Consider the following 16423-nt stretch of genomic DNA (forward strand, 5'->3'; position numbering starts at 1 on the left):
CAGCTGCCTGGTGTCACAGATGTTCCCTGGCAGCGGGAATTCTGCTAATTACCTCCCCTGTCCAGGGGGATGCACTAGACGCTACCTGCAATTTCTGCCCAACCCCCGCATTTCCCCGGCAGCACGCACTGGGAGACACTCGTGGAAGACACGCGAAGGGCTCCTAGGAGATCCCAGGCGCTGCAGACCGAAAACAGAACCTCCCCACACTCAGAATTCGGGAACACGTCTGAATGTGTGGGGGAGATTTGGGGCCGGCCTCCACGCCGCTGCCTGGTGTCGCAGGTGTTCCCTGGCAGGGGGAATTCCCCTAATTACCTCCCCTGTCCAGGGGGAGGCACTAGATGCTACCTGCTTTTCCAGCCCAACCCCCGCATTTCCACGGCATCCCGCACTGGGAGACACTCGTGGAAGAAAAGCTAAGGGCTCCTATGAGATCACAGGCGCTGCAGAACTAAAAGAGATTCCCCACACTCAGAATTCCGGAACACGGCTGACTGTGTGGGGGAGGTTTGGGGCCGCCCTCCACGCAGCTGCCTGGTGTAAGTGGTGTTCCCTGTCATGGGGAAGTCTCCTAAATACCTCCCCTGTCCAGGGAGAGGCACTTGATGCTACCTGCATTACCAGCCCAACCCCCGAATTTCCCCGGTAGCCCGCACTGGGAGACACTCGTGGAAGACACGCGAAGGCCTCCTAGGATATCCCAGGCGCTGCAGACCGAAAACAGAACCTCCTCACACTTAGAATTCCGCAACACGGCTGACTGTGTGGGGGAGGTTTGGGGCCGCCCTCCAGGCAGCTGCCTGGTTTCACAGGTTTTCCCTGGCAGTGGGAAGTCCGCTAATTTCCTCCCCTGTCCAGGGGGAGGCACTAGATGCTACCTGCTTTTCCAGACCATCCCCCGCATTTCCCCGGCAGCCCGTACTGTTAGACACTCGTGGAAGACACGGCGAAGAGCTCCTAGGATGTCCCAGGTGCTGCAGACCGAAAACAGAACCTCCCCACACTCAGAATTCCGGAACACGGCTGAGTGTGCGGGGGAGGTTTGGGGCCTCCCTCCACGCAGCTGCCTGGTGTCACAGGTGTTCCCTGGCAGCGGGAAGTCCGCTAATTTCCTCCCCTGTCCAGGGGGATGCACTAGATGCTACCTGCATTTTCTGAACAACCCCCGCATTTCCCCGGCAGCACGCACTGAGAGACACTCGTGGAAGAAAAGCTAAGGGCTCCTATGGGATCACAGGCGCTGCAGAACTAAAAGAGATTCCCCACACTCAGAATTCCGGAACACGCCTGACTGTGTGGGGGAGGTTTGGTGCCGCCCTCCACGCAGCTGCCTGGTGTAAGTGGTGTTCCCTGTCATGGGGAAGTCTCCTAAATACCTCCCCTGTCCAGGGAGAGGCACTTGATGCTACCTGCATTACCAGCCCAACCCCCGAATTTCCCCGGTAGCCCGCACTGGGAGACACTCGTGGAAGACACGCGAAGGCCTCCTAGGATATCCCAGGCGCTGCAGACCGAAAACAGAACCTCCTCACACTTAGAATTCCGCAACACGGCTGACTGTGTGGGGGAGGTTTGGGGCCGCCCTCCAGGCATCTGCCTGGTTTAACAGGTTTTCCCTGGCAGTGGGAAGTCCGCTAATTTCCTCCCCTGTCCAGGGGGAGGCACTAGATGCTACCTGCATTTCCAGCCCAACCCCCGCATTTCCCCGACAGCCCGTACTGTTAGACACTCGTGGAAGACACGGCGAAGAGCTCCTAGGATGTCCCAGGTGCTGCAGACCGAAAACAGTACCTCCCCACACTCAGAATTCCGGAACACGGCTGAGTGTGTGGGGGAGGTTTGGGGCCTCCCTCCACGCAGCTGCCTGGTGTCACAGGTGTTCCCTGGCAGTGGGAAGTCCGCTAAATTCCTCCCCTGTCCAGGGGGATGCACTAGATGCTACCTGCATTTTCTGAACAACCCCCGCATTTCCCCGGCAGCACGCACTGTGAGACACTTGTGGAAGACACGCGAAGGGCTCCTAGGAGTTCCCAGGATTTTCAGACCGAAAACAGAACCTCCCCACTCTCAGAATTCTGGAACACGGCTGACTGTGTGGGGAAGGTTTGGGGCCTCCCTCCACGCAACTGCCTGGTGTCACAGGTGTTCCGTGTCAGGGAGAATTCCTCCAAATACCTCCCGTGTCCAGTGGGAGGCACTAGATGCTACCTGCATTTACAGCCCAATCCCTGCATTTCCCCGGAAGCACGCACTGGGAGACACTCGTGGAAGACACGCGAATGGCTCCTAGTAGATCCCAGGCACTGCAGACCGAAAACAGAACCTCCCCACTGTCAGAATTCCGGAACAATGCTGACTGTGTGCGGAAGGTTTGGGACCTCCCTCCACGCAGCTGCCTGGTGTCACAGGTGTTCCCTGGCAGCGGGAATTCTGCTAATTACCTCCCCTGTCCAGGGGGATGCACTAGACGCTACCTGCAATTTCTGCCCATACCCCGCATTTCCCCGGCAGCACGCACTGGGAGACACTCGTGGAAGACACGCGAATGGCTCCTAGGAGATCACAGGCGCTGCAGACTGAAAACAGAACCTCCCCACTCTCAGAATTCCGGAACAAGGCTGACTGTGTGGGGCAGGTTTGGGACCTCCCTCCACGCAGCTGCCTGGTGTCACAGGTGTTCCCTGGCAGCGGGAATTCTGCTAATTTCCTCCCCTGTCCAGGGGGATGCACTAGACGCTACCTGCAATTTCTGCCCATACCCCGCATTTCCCCGGCAGCACGCACTGGGAGACACTCGTGGAAGACACGCGAAGGGCTCCTAGGAGATCCCAGGCGCTGCAGACCGAAAACAGAACCTCCCCACACTCAGAATTCGGGAACACGTCTGAATGTGTGGGGGAGATTTGGGGCCGGCCTCCACGCCGCTGCCTGGTGTCGCAGGTGTTCCCTGGCAGGGGGAATTCCGCTAATTACCTCCCCTGTCCACGGGGAGGCACTAGATGCTACCTGCTTTTCCAGCCCAACCCCCGCATTTCCACGGCATCCCGCAATGGGAGACACTCGTGGAAGAAAAGCTAAGGGCTCCTATGAGATCACAGGCGCTGCAGAACTAAAAGAGATTCCCCACACTCAGAATTCCGGAACACGGCTGACTGTGTGGGGGAGGTTTGGGGCCGCCCTCCACGCAGCTGCCTGGTGTAAGTGGTGTTCCCTGTCATGGGGAAGTCTCCTAAATACCTCCCCTGTCCAGGGAGAGGCACTTGATGCTACCTGCATTACCAGCCCAACCCCCGAATTTCCCCGGTAGCCCGCACTGGGAGACACTCGTGGAAGACACGCGAAGGCCTCCTAGGATATCCCAGGCGCTGCAGACCGAAAACAGAACCTCCTCACACTTAGAATTCCGCAACACGGCTGACTGTGTGGGGGAGGTTTGGGGCCGCCCTCCAGGCAGCTGCCTGGTTTCACAGGTTTTCCCTGGCAGTGGGAAGTCCGCTAATTTCCTCCCCTGTCCAGGGGGAGGCACTAGATGCTACCTGCTTTTCCAGACCATCCCCCGCATTTCCCCGGCAGCCCGTACTGTTAGACACTCGTGGAAGACACGGCGAAGAGCTCCTAGGATGTCCCAGGTGCTGCAGACCGAAAACAGAACCTCCCCACACTCAGAATTCCGGAACACGGCTGAGTGTGTGGGGGAGGTTTGGGGCCGCCCTCCAGGCAGCTGCCTGGTTTCACAGGTTATCCCTGGCAGTGGGAAGTCCGCTAATTTCCTCCCCTGTCCAGGGGGAGGCACTAGATGCTACCTGCTTTTCCAGACCATCCCCCGCATTTCCCCGGCAGCCCGCACTGGGAGACACTCGGGGAAGTCACGCGAAATGCTCCTAGGAGATCCCAGTCGCTGCAGACCGAAAACAGAACCTCCCCACTCTCAGAATTCCGGAACACGTCTGACTGTTTGTGGGAGGTTTGTGGCCACCCTCCACGACCCTGCCTGGTGTCACAGGTGTTCGTGTCAGGGCGAATTCCGCTAAATACCTCCCCTGTCCTGTTAGAGGCACTAGATGCTACGTGCATTTACAGCCCAATCCCTGCATTTCCCCGCAGCCCGCACTGGGAGACACTCGGGGAAGTCACGCGAAATGCTCCTAGGAGATCCCAGGCACTTCAGACCGAAAACAGAAACTCCCCACACTCAGAATTTCGGAACACGGCTGACTGTGTTGGGGAAGTTTGTGGCCGCCCTCCACGCAGCTGCCTGGTGTCACAGGTGTTCCCTGGCAGGGGGAATTCCGCTAATTTCCTCCCCTGTCCAGGGGGAGGCACTAGATGCTACCTGCTTTTCCAGACCATCCCCCGCATTTCCCCGGCAGCCCGTACTGTTAGACATTCGTGGAAGACACGGCGAAGAGCTCCTAGGATGTCCCAGGTGCTGCAGACCGAAAACAGAACCTCCCCACACTCAGAATTCCGGAACACGGCTGAGTGTGTGGGGGAGGTTTGGGGCCTCCCTCCACGCAGCTGCCTGGTGTCACAGGTGTTCCCTGGCAGTGGGAAGTCCGCTAATTTCCTCCCCTGTCCTGGGGGAGGCACTAGATGCTACCTGCATTTTCTGAACAACCCCCGCATTTCCCCGGCAGCACGCACTTGGAGACACTTGTGGAAGACACGCGAAGGGCTCCTAGGAGTTCCCAGGCTCTGCAGACCGAAAACAGAACCTCCCCACTCTCAGAATACTGGAACACGGCTGACTGTGTGGGGGAGGTTTAGGGCCGATCTCCACGCCCCTGCCTGGTGTCACAAGAGTTCCCTGGCAGCGGGAATTCCGCTAATTTCCTCCCCTGTCCTGGGGGAGGCACTAGATGCTACCTTCATTTCCAGCCCAACCCCGCTATTCCCCGGCAGCCCGCACTGGGAGAAACTCGTGGAAGACACGAGAAGGGCTCCTAAGATGTCCCAGGTGCTGCAGACAGAAAACAGAACCTCCCCACACTCAGAATTCCCGAACACGGCTGAATGTGTGGGGCAGGTTTGGGGCCTCCCTCCACGCAGCTGCCTGGTGTCACAGGTGTTCCCTGGCAGCGGGAATTCCGCTAATTTCCTCCCCTGTCCAGGGGGATGCACTAGATGCTAGCTGCATTTTCTGCACAACCCCCGCATTTCCCCGGAAGCACGCACTGGGAGACACACATGGAAGACACGCGAAGGGTTCCTAGGAGATCCCAGGGGCTGCAGACCGAAAACAGAACCTCCCCACACTCAGAATTCCGGAACACGGCTGAATGTGTGGGGGAGATTTGGGGCCGGCCTCCACGCCGCTGCCTGGTGTCGCAGGTGTTCCCTGGCAGGGGGAATTCCGCTAATTACCTCCCCTGTCCACGGGGAGGTACTAGATGCTACCTGCTTTTCCAGGCCAACCCCCGCATTTCCACGGCATCCCGCACTGGGAGACACTCGTGGAAGAAAAGCTAAGGGCTCCTATGAGATCACAGGCGCTGCAGAACTAAAAGAGATTCCCCACACTCAGAATTCCGGAACACGGCTGACTGTGTGCGGGAGGTTTGGGGCCGCCCTCCACGCAGATGCCTGGTGTAAGTGGTGTTCCCTGTCATGGGGAAGTCTCCTAAATACCTCCCCTGTCCAGGGAGAGGCACTTGATGCTACCTGCATTACCAGCCCAACCCCCGAATTTCCCCGGTAGCCCGCACTGGGAGACACTCGTGGAAGACACGCGAAGGCCTCCTAGGATATCCCAGGCGCTGCAGACCGAAAACAGTACCTCCTCACACTTAGAATTCCGCAACAAGGCTGACTGTGTGGGGGAGGTTTGGGGCCGCCCTCCACGCAGCTGCCTGGTGTCACAGGTGTTCCCTGGCAGCGGGAAGTCCGCTAATTTCCTCCCCTGTCCAGGGGGATGCACTAGATGCTACCTGCATTTTCTGAACAACCCCCGCATTTCCCCGGCAGCACGCACTGGGAGACAATTGTGGAAGACACGCGAAAGGCTCCAAGGAGTTCCCAGGCTCTGCAGACCGAAAACAGAACCTCCCCACTCTCAGAATTCTGGAACACGGCTGACTGTGTGGGGGAGGTTTAGGGCCGATCTCCACGCCCCTGCCTGGTGTCACAAGTGTTCCCTGGCAGCGGGAATTCCGCTAATTTCCTCCCCTGTCCTGGGGGAGGCACTAGATGCTACCTTAATTTCCAGCCCATCCCCGCTATTCCCCGGCAGCCCGCACTGGGAGAAAGTCGTGGAAGACACGAGAAGGGCTCCTAAGATGTCCCAGGTGCTGCAGACAGAAAACAGAACCTCCCCACACTCAGAATTCCGGAACAAGGCTGACTGTGTGGGGCAGGTTTGGGACCTCCCTCCACGCAGCTGCCTGTTGTCACAGATGTTCCCTGGCAGCGGGAATTCTGCTAATTACCTCCCCTGTCCAGGGGGATGCACTAGACGCTACCTGCAATTTCTGCCCAACCCCCGCATTTCCCCGGCAGCACGCACTGGGAGACACTCGTGGAAGACACGCGAAGGGCTCCTAGGAGATCCCAGGCGCTGCAGACAGAAAACAGAACCTCCCCACACTCAGAATTCGGGAACACGTCTGAATGTGTGGGGGAGATTTGGGGCCGGCCTCCACGCCGCTGCCTGGTGTCGCAGGTGTTCCCTGGCAGGGGGAATTCCCCTAATTACCTCCCCTGTCCAGGGGGAGGCACTAGATGCTACCTGCTTTTCCAGCCCAACCCCCGCATTTCCACGGCATCCCGCACTGGGAGACACTCGTGGAAGAAAAGCTAAGGGCTCCTATGGGATCACAGGCGCTGCAGAACTAAAAGAGATTCCCCACACTCAGAATTCCGGAACACGCCTGACTGTGTGGGGGAGGTTTGGTGCCGCCCTCCACGCAGCTGCCTGGTGTAAGTGGTGTTCCCTGTCATGGGGAAGTCTCCTAAATACCTCCCCTGTCCAGGGAGAGGCACTTGATGCTACCTGCATTACCAGCCCAACCCCCGAATTTCCCCGGTAGCCCGCACTGGGAGACACTCGTGGAAGACACGCGAAGGCCTCCTAGGATATCCCAGGCGCTGCAGACCGAAAACAGAACCTCCTCACACTTAGAATTCCGCAACACGGCTGACTGTGTGGGGGAGGTTTGGGGCCGCCCTCCAGGCATCTGCCTGGTTTAACAGGTTTTCCCTGGCAGTGGGAAGTCCGCTAATTTCCTCCCCTGTCCAGGGGGAGGCACTAGATGCTACCTGCATTTCCAGCCCAACCCCCGCATTTCCCCGACAGCCCGTACTGTTAGACACTCGTGGAAGACACGGCGAAGAGCTCCTAGGATGTCCCAGGTGCTGCAGACCGAAAACAGTACCTCCCCACACTCAGAATTCCGGAACACGGCTGAGTGTGTGGGGGAGGTTTGGGGCCTCCCTCCACGCAGCTGCCTGGTGTCACAGGTGTTCCCTGGCAGTGGGAAGTCCGCTAAATTCCTCCCCTGTCCAGGGGGATGCACTAGATGCTACCTGCATTTTCTGAACAACCCCCGCATTTCCCCGGCAGCACGCACTGTGAGACACTTGTGGAAGACACGCGAAGGGCTCCTAGGAGTTCCCAGGATTTTCAGACCGAAAACAGAACCTCCCCACTCTCAGAATTCTGGAACACGGCTGACTGTGTGGGGAAGGTTTGGGGCCTCCCTCCACGCAACTGCCTGGTGTCACAGGTGTTCCGTGTCAGGGAGAATTCCTCCAAATACCTCCCGTGTCCAGTGGGAGGCACTAGATGCTACCTGCATTTACAGCCCAATCCCTGCATTTCCCCGGAAGCACGCACTGGGAGACACTCGTGGAAGACACGCGAATGGCTCCTAGTAGATCCCAGGCACTGCAGACCGAAAACAGAACCTCCCCACTGTCAGAATTCCGGAACAATGCTGACTGTGTGCGGAAGGTTTGGGACCTCCCTCCACGCAGCTGCCTGGTGTCACAGGTGTTCCCTGGCAGCGGGAATTCTGCTAATTACCTCCCCTGTCCAGGGGGATGCACTAGACGCTACCTGCAATTTCTGCCCATACCCCGCATTTCCCCGGCAGCACGCACTGGGAGACACTCGTGGAAGACACGCGAATGGCTCCTAGGAGATCACAGGCGCTGCAGACTGAAAACAGAACCTCCCCACTCTCAGAATTCCGGAACAAGGCTGACTGTGTGGGGCAGGTTTGGGACCTCCCTCCACGCAGCTGCCTGGTGTCACAGGTGTTCCCTGGCAGCGGGAATTCTGCTAATTTCCTCCCCTGTCCAGGGGGATGCACTAGACGCTACCTGCAATTTCTGCCCATACCCCGCATTTCCCCGGCAGCACGCACTGGGAGACACTCGTGGAAGACACGCGAAGGGCTCCTAGGAGATCCCAGGCGCTGCAGACCGAAAACAGAACCTCCCCACACTCAGAATTCGGGAACACGTCTGAATGTGTGGGGGAGATTTGGGGCCGGCCTCCACGCCGCTGCCTGGTGTCGCAGGTGTTCCCTGGCAGGGGGAATTCCGCTAATTACCTCCCCTGTCCACGGGGAGGCACTAGATGCTACCTGCTTTTCCAGCCCAACCCCCGCATTTCCACGGCATCCCGCAATGGGAGACACTCGTGGAAGAAAAGCTAAGGGCTCCTATGAGATCACAGGCGCTGCAGAACTAAAAGAGATTCCCCACACTCAGAATTCCGGAACACGGCTGACTGTGTGGGGGAGGTTTGGGGCCGCCCTCCACGCAGCTGCCTGGTGTAAGTGGTGTTCCCTGTCATGGGGAAGTCTCCTAAATACCTCCCCTGTCCAGGGAGAGGCACTTGATGCTACCTGCATTACCAGCCCAACCCCCGAATTTCCCCGGTAGCCCGCACTGGGAGACACTCGTGGAAGACACGCGAAGGCCTCCTAGGATATCCCAGGCGCTGCAGACCGAAAACAGAACCTCCTCACACTTAGAATTCCGCAACACGGCTGACTGTGTGGGGGAGGTTTGGGGCCGCCCTCCAGGCAGCTGCCTGGTTTCACAGGTTTTCCCTGGCAGTGGGAAGTCCGCTAATTTCCTCCCCTGTCCAGGGGGAGGCACTAGATGCTACCTGCTTTTCCAGACCATCCCCCGCATTTCCCCGGCAGCCCGTACTGTTAGACACTCGTGGAAGACACGGCGAAGAGCTCCTAGGATGTCCCAGGTGCTGCAGACCGAAAACAGAACCTCCCCACACTCAGAATTCCGGAACACGGCTGAGTGTGTGGGGGAGGTTTGGGGCCTCCCTCCACGCAGCTGCCTGGTGTCACAGGTGTTCCCTGGCAGCGGGAAGTCCGCTAATTTCCTCCCCTGTGCAGTGGGATGCACTAGATGCTACCTGCATTTTCTGAACAACCCCCGCATTTCCCCGGCAGAACGCACTGGGAGACACTCGTGGAAGAAAAGCTAAGGGCTCCTATGAGATCACAGGCGCTGCAGAACTAAAAGAGATTCCCCACACTCAGAATTCCGGAACACGGCTGACTGTGTGGGGGAGGTTTGGTCCCGCCCTCCACGCAGCTGCCTGGTGTAAGTGGTGTTCCCTGTCATGGGGAAGTCTCCTAAATAGCTCCCCTGTCCAGGGAGAGGCACTTGATGCTACCTGCATTACCAGCCCAACCCCCCGAATTTCCCCGGTAGCCCGCACTGGGAGACACTCGTGGAAGACACGCGAAGGCCTCCTAGGATATCCCAGGCGCTGCAGACCGAAAACAGAACCTCCTCACACTTAGAATTCCGCAACACGGCTGACTGTGTGGGGGAGGTTTGGGGCCGCCCTCCAGGCAGCTGCCTGGTTTCACAGGTTATCCCTGGCAGTGGGAAGTCCGCTAATTTCCTCCCCTGTCCAGGGGGAGGCACTAGATGCTACCTGCTTTTCCAGACCATCCCCCGCATTTCCCCGGCAGCCCGCACTGGGAGACACTCGGGGAAGTCACGCGAAATGCTCCTAGGAGATCCCAGTCGCTGCAGACCGAAAACAGAACCTCCCCACTCTCAGAATTCCGGAACACGTCTGACTGTTTGTGGGAGGTTTGTGGCCACCCTCCACGACCCTGCCTGGTGTCACAGGTGTTCGTGTCAGGGCGAATTCCGCTAAATACCTCCCCTGTCCTGTTAGAGGCACTAGATGCTACGTGCATTTACAGCCCAATCCCTGCATTTCCCCGCAGCCCGCACTGGGAGACACTCGTGGAAGACACGCGAAGGGCTCCTAGGAGATCCCAGGCACTTCAGACCGAAAACAGAAACTCCCCACACTCAGAATTTCGGAACACGGCTGACTGTGTTGGGGAAGTTTGTGGCCGCCCTCCACGCAGCTGCCTGGTGTCACAGGTGTTCCCTGGCAGGGGGAATTCCGCTAATTTCCTCCCCTGTCCAGGGGGAGGCACTAGATGCTACCTGCTTTTCCAGACCATCCCCCGCATTTCCCCGGCAGCCCGTACTGTTAGACATTCGTGGAAGACACGGCGAAGAGCTCCTAGGATGTCCCAGGTGCTGCAGACCGAAAACAGAACCTCCCCACACTCAGAATTCCGGAACACGGCTGAGTGTGTGGGGGAGGTTTGGGGCCTCCCTCCACGCAGCTGCCTGGTGTCACAGGTGTTCCCTGGCAGTGGGAAGTCCGCTAATTTCCTCCCCTGTCCTGGGGGAGGCACTAGATGCTACCTGCATTTTCTGAACAACCCCCGCATTTCCCCGGCAGCACGCACTTGGAGAATCTTGTGGAAGACACGCGAAGGGCTCCTAGGAGTTCCCAGGCTCTGCAGACCGAAAACAGAACCTCCCCACTCTCAGAATACTGGAACACGGCTGACTGTGTGGGGGAGGTTTAGGGCCGATCTCCACGCCCCTGCCTGGTGTCACAAGAGTTCCCTGGCAGCGGGAATTCCGCTAATTTCCTCCCCTGTCCTGGGGGAGGCACTAGATGCTACCTTCATTTCCAGCCCAACCCCGCTATTCCCCGGCAGCCCGCACTGGGAGAAACTCGTGGAAGACACGAGAAGGGCTCCTAAGATGTCCCAGGTGCTGCAGACAGAAAACAGAACCTCCCCACACTCAGAATTCCCGAACACGGCTGAATGTGTGGGGCAGGTTTGGGGCCTCCCTCCACGCAGCTGCCTGGTGTCACAGGTGTTCCCTGGCAGCGGGAATTCCGCTAATTTCCTCCCCTGTCCAGGGGGATGCACTAGATGCTAGCTGCATTTTCTGCACAACCCCCGCATTTCCCCGGAAGCACGCACTGGGAGACACACATGGAAGACACGCGAAGGGTTCCTAGGAGATCCCAGGGGCTGCAGACCGAAAACAGAACCTCCCCACACTCAGAATTCCGGAACACGGCTGAATGTGTGGGGGAGATTTGGGGCCGGCCTCCACGCCGCTGCCTGGTGTCGCAGGTGTTCCCTGGCAGGGGGAATTCCGCTAATTACCTCCCCTGTCCACGGGGAGGTACTAGATGCTACCTGCTTTTCCAGGCCAACCCCCGCATTTCCACGGCATCCCGCACTGGGAGACACTCGTGGAAGAAAAGCTAAGGGCTCCTATGAGATCACAGGCGCTGCAGAACTAAAAGAGATTCCCCACACTCAGAATTCCGGAACACGGCTGACTGTGTGCGGGAGGTTTGGGGCCGCCCTCCACGCAGATGCCTGGTGTAAGTGGTGTTCCCTGTCATGGGGAAGTCTCCTAAATACCTCCCCTGTCCAGGGAGAGGCACTTGATGCTACCTGCATTACCAGCCCAACCCCCGAATTTCCCCGGTAGCCCGCACTGGGAGACACTCGTGGAAGACACGCGAAGGCCTCCTAGGATATCCCAGGCGCTGCAGACCGAAAACAGTACCTCCTCACACTTAGAATTCCGCAACAAGGCTGACTGTGTGGGGGAGGTTTGGGGCCGCCCTCCACGCAGCTGCCTGGTGTCACAGGTGTTCCCTGGCAGCGGGAAGTCCGCTAATTTCCTCCCCTGTCCAGGGGGATGCACTAGATGCTACCTGCATTTTCTGAACAACCCCCGCATTTCCCCGGCAGCACGCACTGGGAGACAATTGTGGAAGACACGCGAAAGGCTCCAAGGAGTTCCCAGGCTCTGCAGACCGAAAACAGAACCTCCCCACTCTCAGAATTCTGGAACACGGCTGACTGTGTGGGGGAGGTTTAGGGCCGATCTCCACGCCCCTGCCTGGTGTCACAAGTGTTCCCTGGCAGCGGGAATTCCGCTAATTTCCTCCCCTGTCCTGGGGGAGGCACTAGATGCTACCTTAATTTCCAGCCCATCCCCGCTATTCCCCGGCAGCCCGCACTGGGAGAAAGTCGTGGAAGACACGAGAAGGGCTCCTAAGATGTCCCAGGTGCTGCAGACAGAAAACAGAACCTCCCCACACTCAGAATTCCGGAACAAGGCTGACTGTGTGGGGCAGGTTTGGGACCTCCCTCCACGCAGCTGCCTGTTGTCACAGATGTTCCCTGGCAGCGGGAATTCTGCTAATTACCTCCCCTGTCCAGGGGGATGCACTAGACGCTACCTGCAATTTCTGCCCAACCCCCGCATTTCCCCGGCAGCACGCACTGGGAGACACTCGTGGAAGACACGCGAAGGGCTCCTAGGAGATCCCAGGCGCTGCAGACAGAAAACAGAACCTCCCCACACTCAGAATTCGGGAACACGTCTGAATGTGTGGGGGAGATTTGGGGCCGGCCTCCACGCCGCTGCCTGGTGTCGCAGGTGTTCCCTGGCAGGGGGAATTCCCCTAATTACCTCCCCTGTCCAGGGGGAGGCACTAGATGCTACCTGCTTTTCCAGCCCAACCCCCGCATTTCCACGGCATCCCGCACTGGGAGACACTCGTGGAAGAAAAGCTAAGGGCTCCTATGGGATCACAGGCGCTGCAGAACTAAAAGAGATTCCCCACACTCAGAATTCCGGAACACGCCTGACTGTGTGGGGGAGGTTTGGGGCCGCCCTCCACGCAGCTGCCTGGTGTAAGTGGTGTTCCCTGTCATGGGGAAGTCTCCTAAATACCTCCCCTGTCCAGGGAGAGGCACTTGATGCTACCTGCATTACCAGCCCAACCCCCGAATTTCCCCGGTAGCCCGCACTGGGAGACACTCGTGGAAGACACGCGAAGGCCTCCTAGGATATCCCAGGCGCTGCAGACCGAAAACAGAACCTCCTCACACTTAGAATTCCGCAACACGGCTGACTGTGTGGGGGAGGTTTGGGGCCGCCCTCCAGGCAGCTGCCTGGTTTCACAGGTTTTCCCTGGCAGTGGGAAGTCCGCTAATTTCCTCCCCTGTCCAGGGGGAGGCACTAGATGCTACCTGCTTTTCCAGACCATCCCCCGCATTTCCCCGGCAGCCCGTACTGTTAGACACTCGTGGAAGACACGGCGAAGAGCTCCTAGGATGTCCCAGGTGCTGCAGACCGAAAACAGAACCTCCCCACACTCAGAATTCCGGAACACGGCTGAGTGTGTGGGGGAGGTTTGGGGCCTCCCTCCACGCAGCTGCCTGGTGTCACAGGTGTTCCCTGGCAGCGGGAAGTCCGCTAATTTCCTCCCCTGTCCAGGGGGATGCACTAGATGCTACCTGCATTTTCTGAACAACCCCCGCATTTCCCCGGCAGCACGCACTGGGAGACACTCGTGGAAGAAAAGCTAAGGGCTCCTATGAGATCACAGGCGCTGCAGAACTAAAAGAGATTCCCCACACTCAGAATTCCGGAACACGCGTGACTGTGTGTGGGAGGTTTGGTGCCGCCCTCCACGCAGCTGCCTGGTGTAAGTGGTGTTCCCTGTCATGGGGAAGTCTCCTAAATACCTCCCCTGTCCAGGGAGAGGCACTTGATGCTACCTGCATTACCAGCCCAACCCCCGAATTTCCCCGGTAGCCCGCACTGGGAGACACTCGTGGAAGACACGCGAAGGCCTCCTAGGATATCCCAGGCGCTGCAGACCGAAAACAGAACCTCCTCACACTTAGAATTCCGCAACACGGCTGACTGTGTGGGGGAGGTTTGGGGATGCCCTCCAGGCATCTGCCTGGTTTAACAGGTTTTCCCTGGCAGTGGGAATTCCGCTAATTTCCTCCCCTGTCCAGGGGGAGGCACTAGATGCTACCTGCTTTTCCAGACCATCCCCCGCATTTCCCCGGCAGCTCGCACTGGGAGACACTCGGGGAAGTCACGCGAAATGCTCCTAGGAGATCCCAGTCGCTGCAGACCGAAAACAGAACCTCCCCACTCTCAGAATTCCGGAACACGTCTGACTGTTTGTGGGAGGTTTGTGGCCACCATCCACGACCCTGCCTGGTGTCACAGGTGTTCCGTGTCAGGGGGAATTCCGCTAATTACCTCCCCTGTCCAGTTAGAGGCACTAGATGCTACCTGCATTTACAGCCCAATCCCTGCATTTCCCCGCAGCCCGCACTGGGAGACACTCGTGGAAGACACGCGAAGGGCTCCTAGGAGATCCCAGGCACTTCAGACCGAAAACAGAAGCTCCCCACACTCAGAATTTCGGAACACGGCTGACTGTGTTGGGGAAGTTTGTGGCCGCCCTCCACGCAGCTGCCTGGTGTCACAGGTGTTCCCTGGCAGGGGGAATTCCGCTAATTACCTCCCCTGTACTGGGGGAGGCACTAGATGCTACCTGCATTTCCAGCCCAACCCCCGCATTTCCCCGACAGCCCGTACTGTTAGACACTCGTGGAAGACACGGCGAAGAGCTCCTAGGATGTCCCAGGTGCTGTAGACCGAAAACAGTACCTCCCCACAATCAGAAATCCGGAACACGGCTGAGTGTGTGGGGGAGGTTTGGGGCCTCCCTCCACGCAGCTGCCTGGTGTCACAGGTGTTCCGTGTCAGGGAGAATTCCTCTAAATACCTCCCGTGTCCAGTGGGAGGCACTAGATGCTACCTGCATTTACAGCCCAATCCCTGCATTTCCCCGGAAGCGCGCACTGGGAGACACTCGTGGAAGACACGCGAAGGGCTCCTAGGAGATCCCAGGCGCTGCAGAACTAAAAGAGATTCCCCACACTCAGAATTCCGGAACACGGCTGACTGTGTGGGGGAGGTTTGGGGCCGCCCTCCACGCAGCTGCCTGGTGTAAGTGGTGTTCCCTGTCATGGGGAAGTCTCCTAAATACCTCCCCTGTCCAGGGAGAGGCACTTGATGCTACCTGCATTACCATCCCAACCCCCGAATTTCCCCGGTAGCCCGCACTGGGAGACACTCGTGGAAGACACGCGAAGGCCTCCTAGGATATCCCAGGCGCTGCAGACCGAAAACAGAACCTCCTCACACTTAGAATTCCGCAACACGGCTGACTGTGTGGGGGAGGTTTGGGGCCGCCCTCCAGGCAGCTGCCTGGTTTCACAGGTTTTCCCTGGCAGTGGGAAGTCCGCTAATTTCCTCCCCTGTCCAGGGGGAGGCACTAGATGCTACCTGCTTTTCCAGACCATCCCCCGCATTTCCCCGGCAGCCCGTACTGTTAGACACTCGTGGAAGACACGGCGAAGAGCTCCTAGGATTTCCCAGGTGCTGCAGACCGAAAACAGAACCTCCCCACACTCAGAATTCCGGAACACGGCTGAATGTGTGGGGGAGATTTGGGGCCGGCCTCCACGCCGCTGCCTGGTGTCGCAGGTGTTCCCTGGCAGGGGGAATTCCGCTAATTACCTCCCTTGTCCAGAGGGAGGCACTAGATGCTACCTGCTTTTCCAGCCCAACCCCCGCATTTCCACGGCATCCCGCACTGGGAGACACTCGTGGAAGAAAAGCTAAGGGCTCCTATGAGATCACAGGCGCTGCAGAACTAAAAGAGATTCCCCACACTCAGAATTCCGGAACACGGCTGACTGTGTGGGGGAGGTTTGGGGCCGCCCTCCACGCAGCTGCTTGGTGTAAAGGTGTTCCCTGGCAGCGGGAAGTCCGCTAATTTCCTCCCCTGTCCAGGGGGATGCACTAGATGCTACCTGCATTTTCTGAACAACCCCCGCATTTCCCCGGCAGCACGCACTGGGAGACACTTGTGGAAGACACGCGAAGGGCTCCTAGGAGTTCCCAGGCTCTGCAGACCGAAAACAGAACCTCCCCACACTCAGAATTCTGGAACACGGCTGACTGTGTGGGGGAGATTTAGGGCCGATCTCCACGCCCCTGCCTGGTGTCACAAGTGTTCCCTGGCAGCGGGAATTCCGCTAATTTCCTCCCCTGTCCTGGGGGAGGCACTAGATGCTACCTTAATTTCCAGGACAACCCCGCTATTCCCCGGAAGCCCGCACTGGTAGAAACTCGTGGAAGACACGAGAAGTGCTCCTAAGATGTCCCAGGTGCTGCAGACAGAAAACAGAACCTCCCCACACTCAGAATTCCC

Source organism: Camelus dromedarius, unplaced genomic scaffold, assembly GCF_036321535.1.
Source record: "Camelus dromedarius isolate mCamDro1 unplaced genomic scaffold, mCamDro1.pat HAP1_SCAFFOLD_155, whole genome shotgun sequence".
Taxonomy (NCBI): Eukaryota; Metazoa; Chordata; class Mammalia; order Artiodactyla; family Camelidae; genus Camelus; species Camelus dromedarius.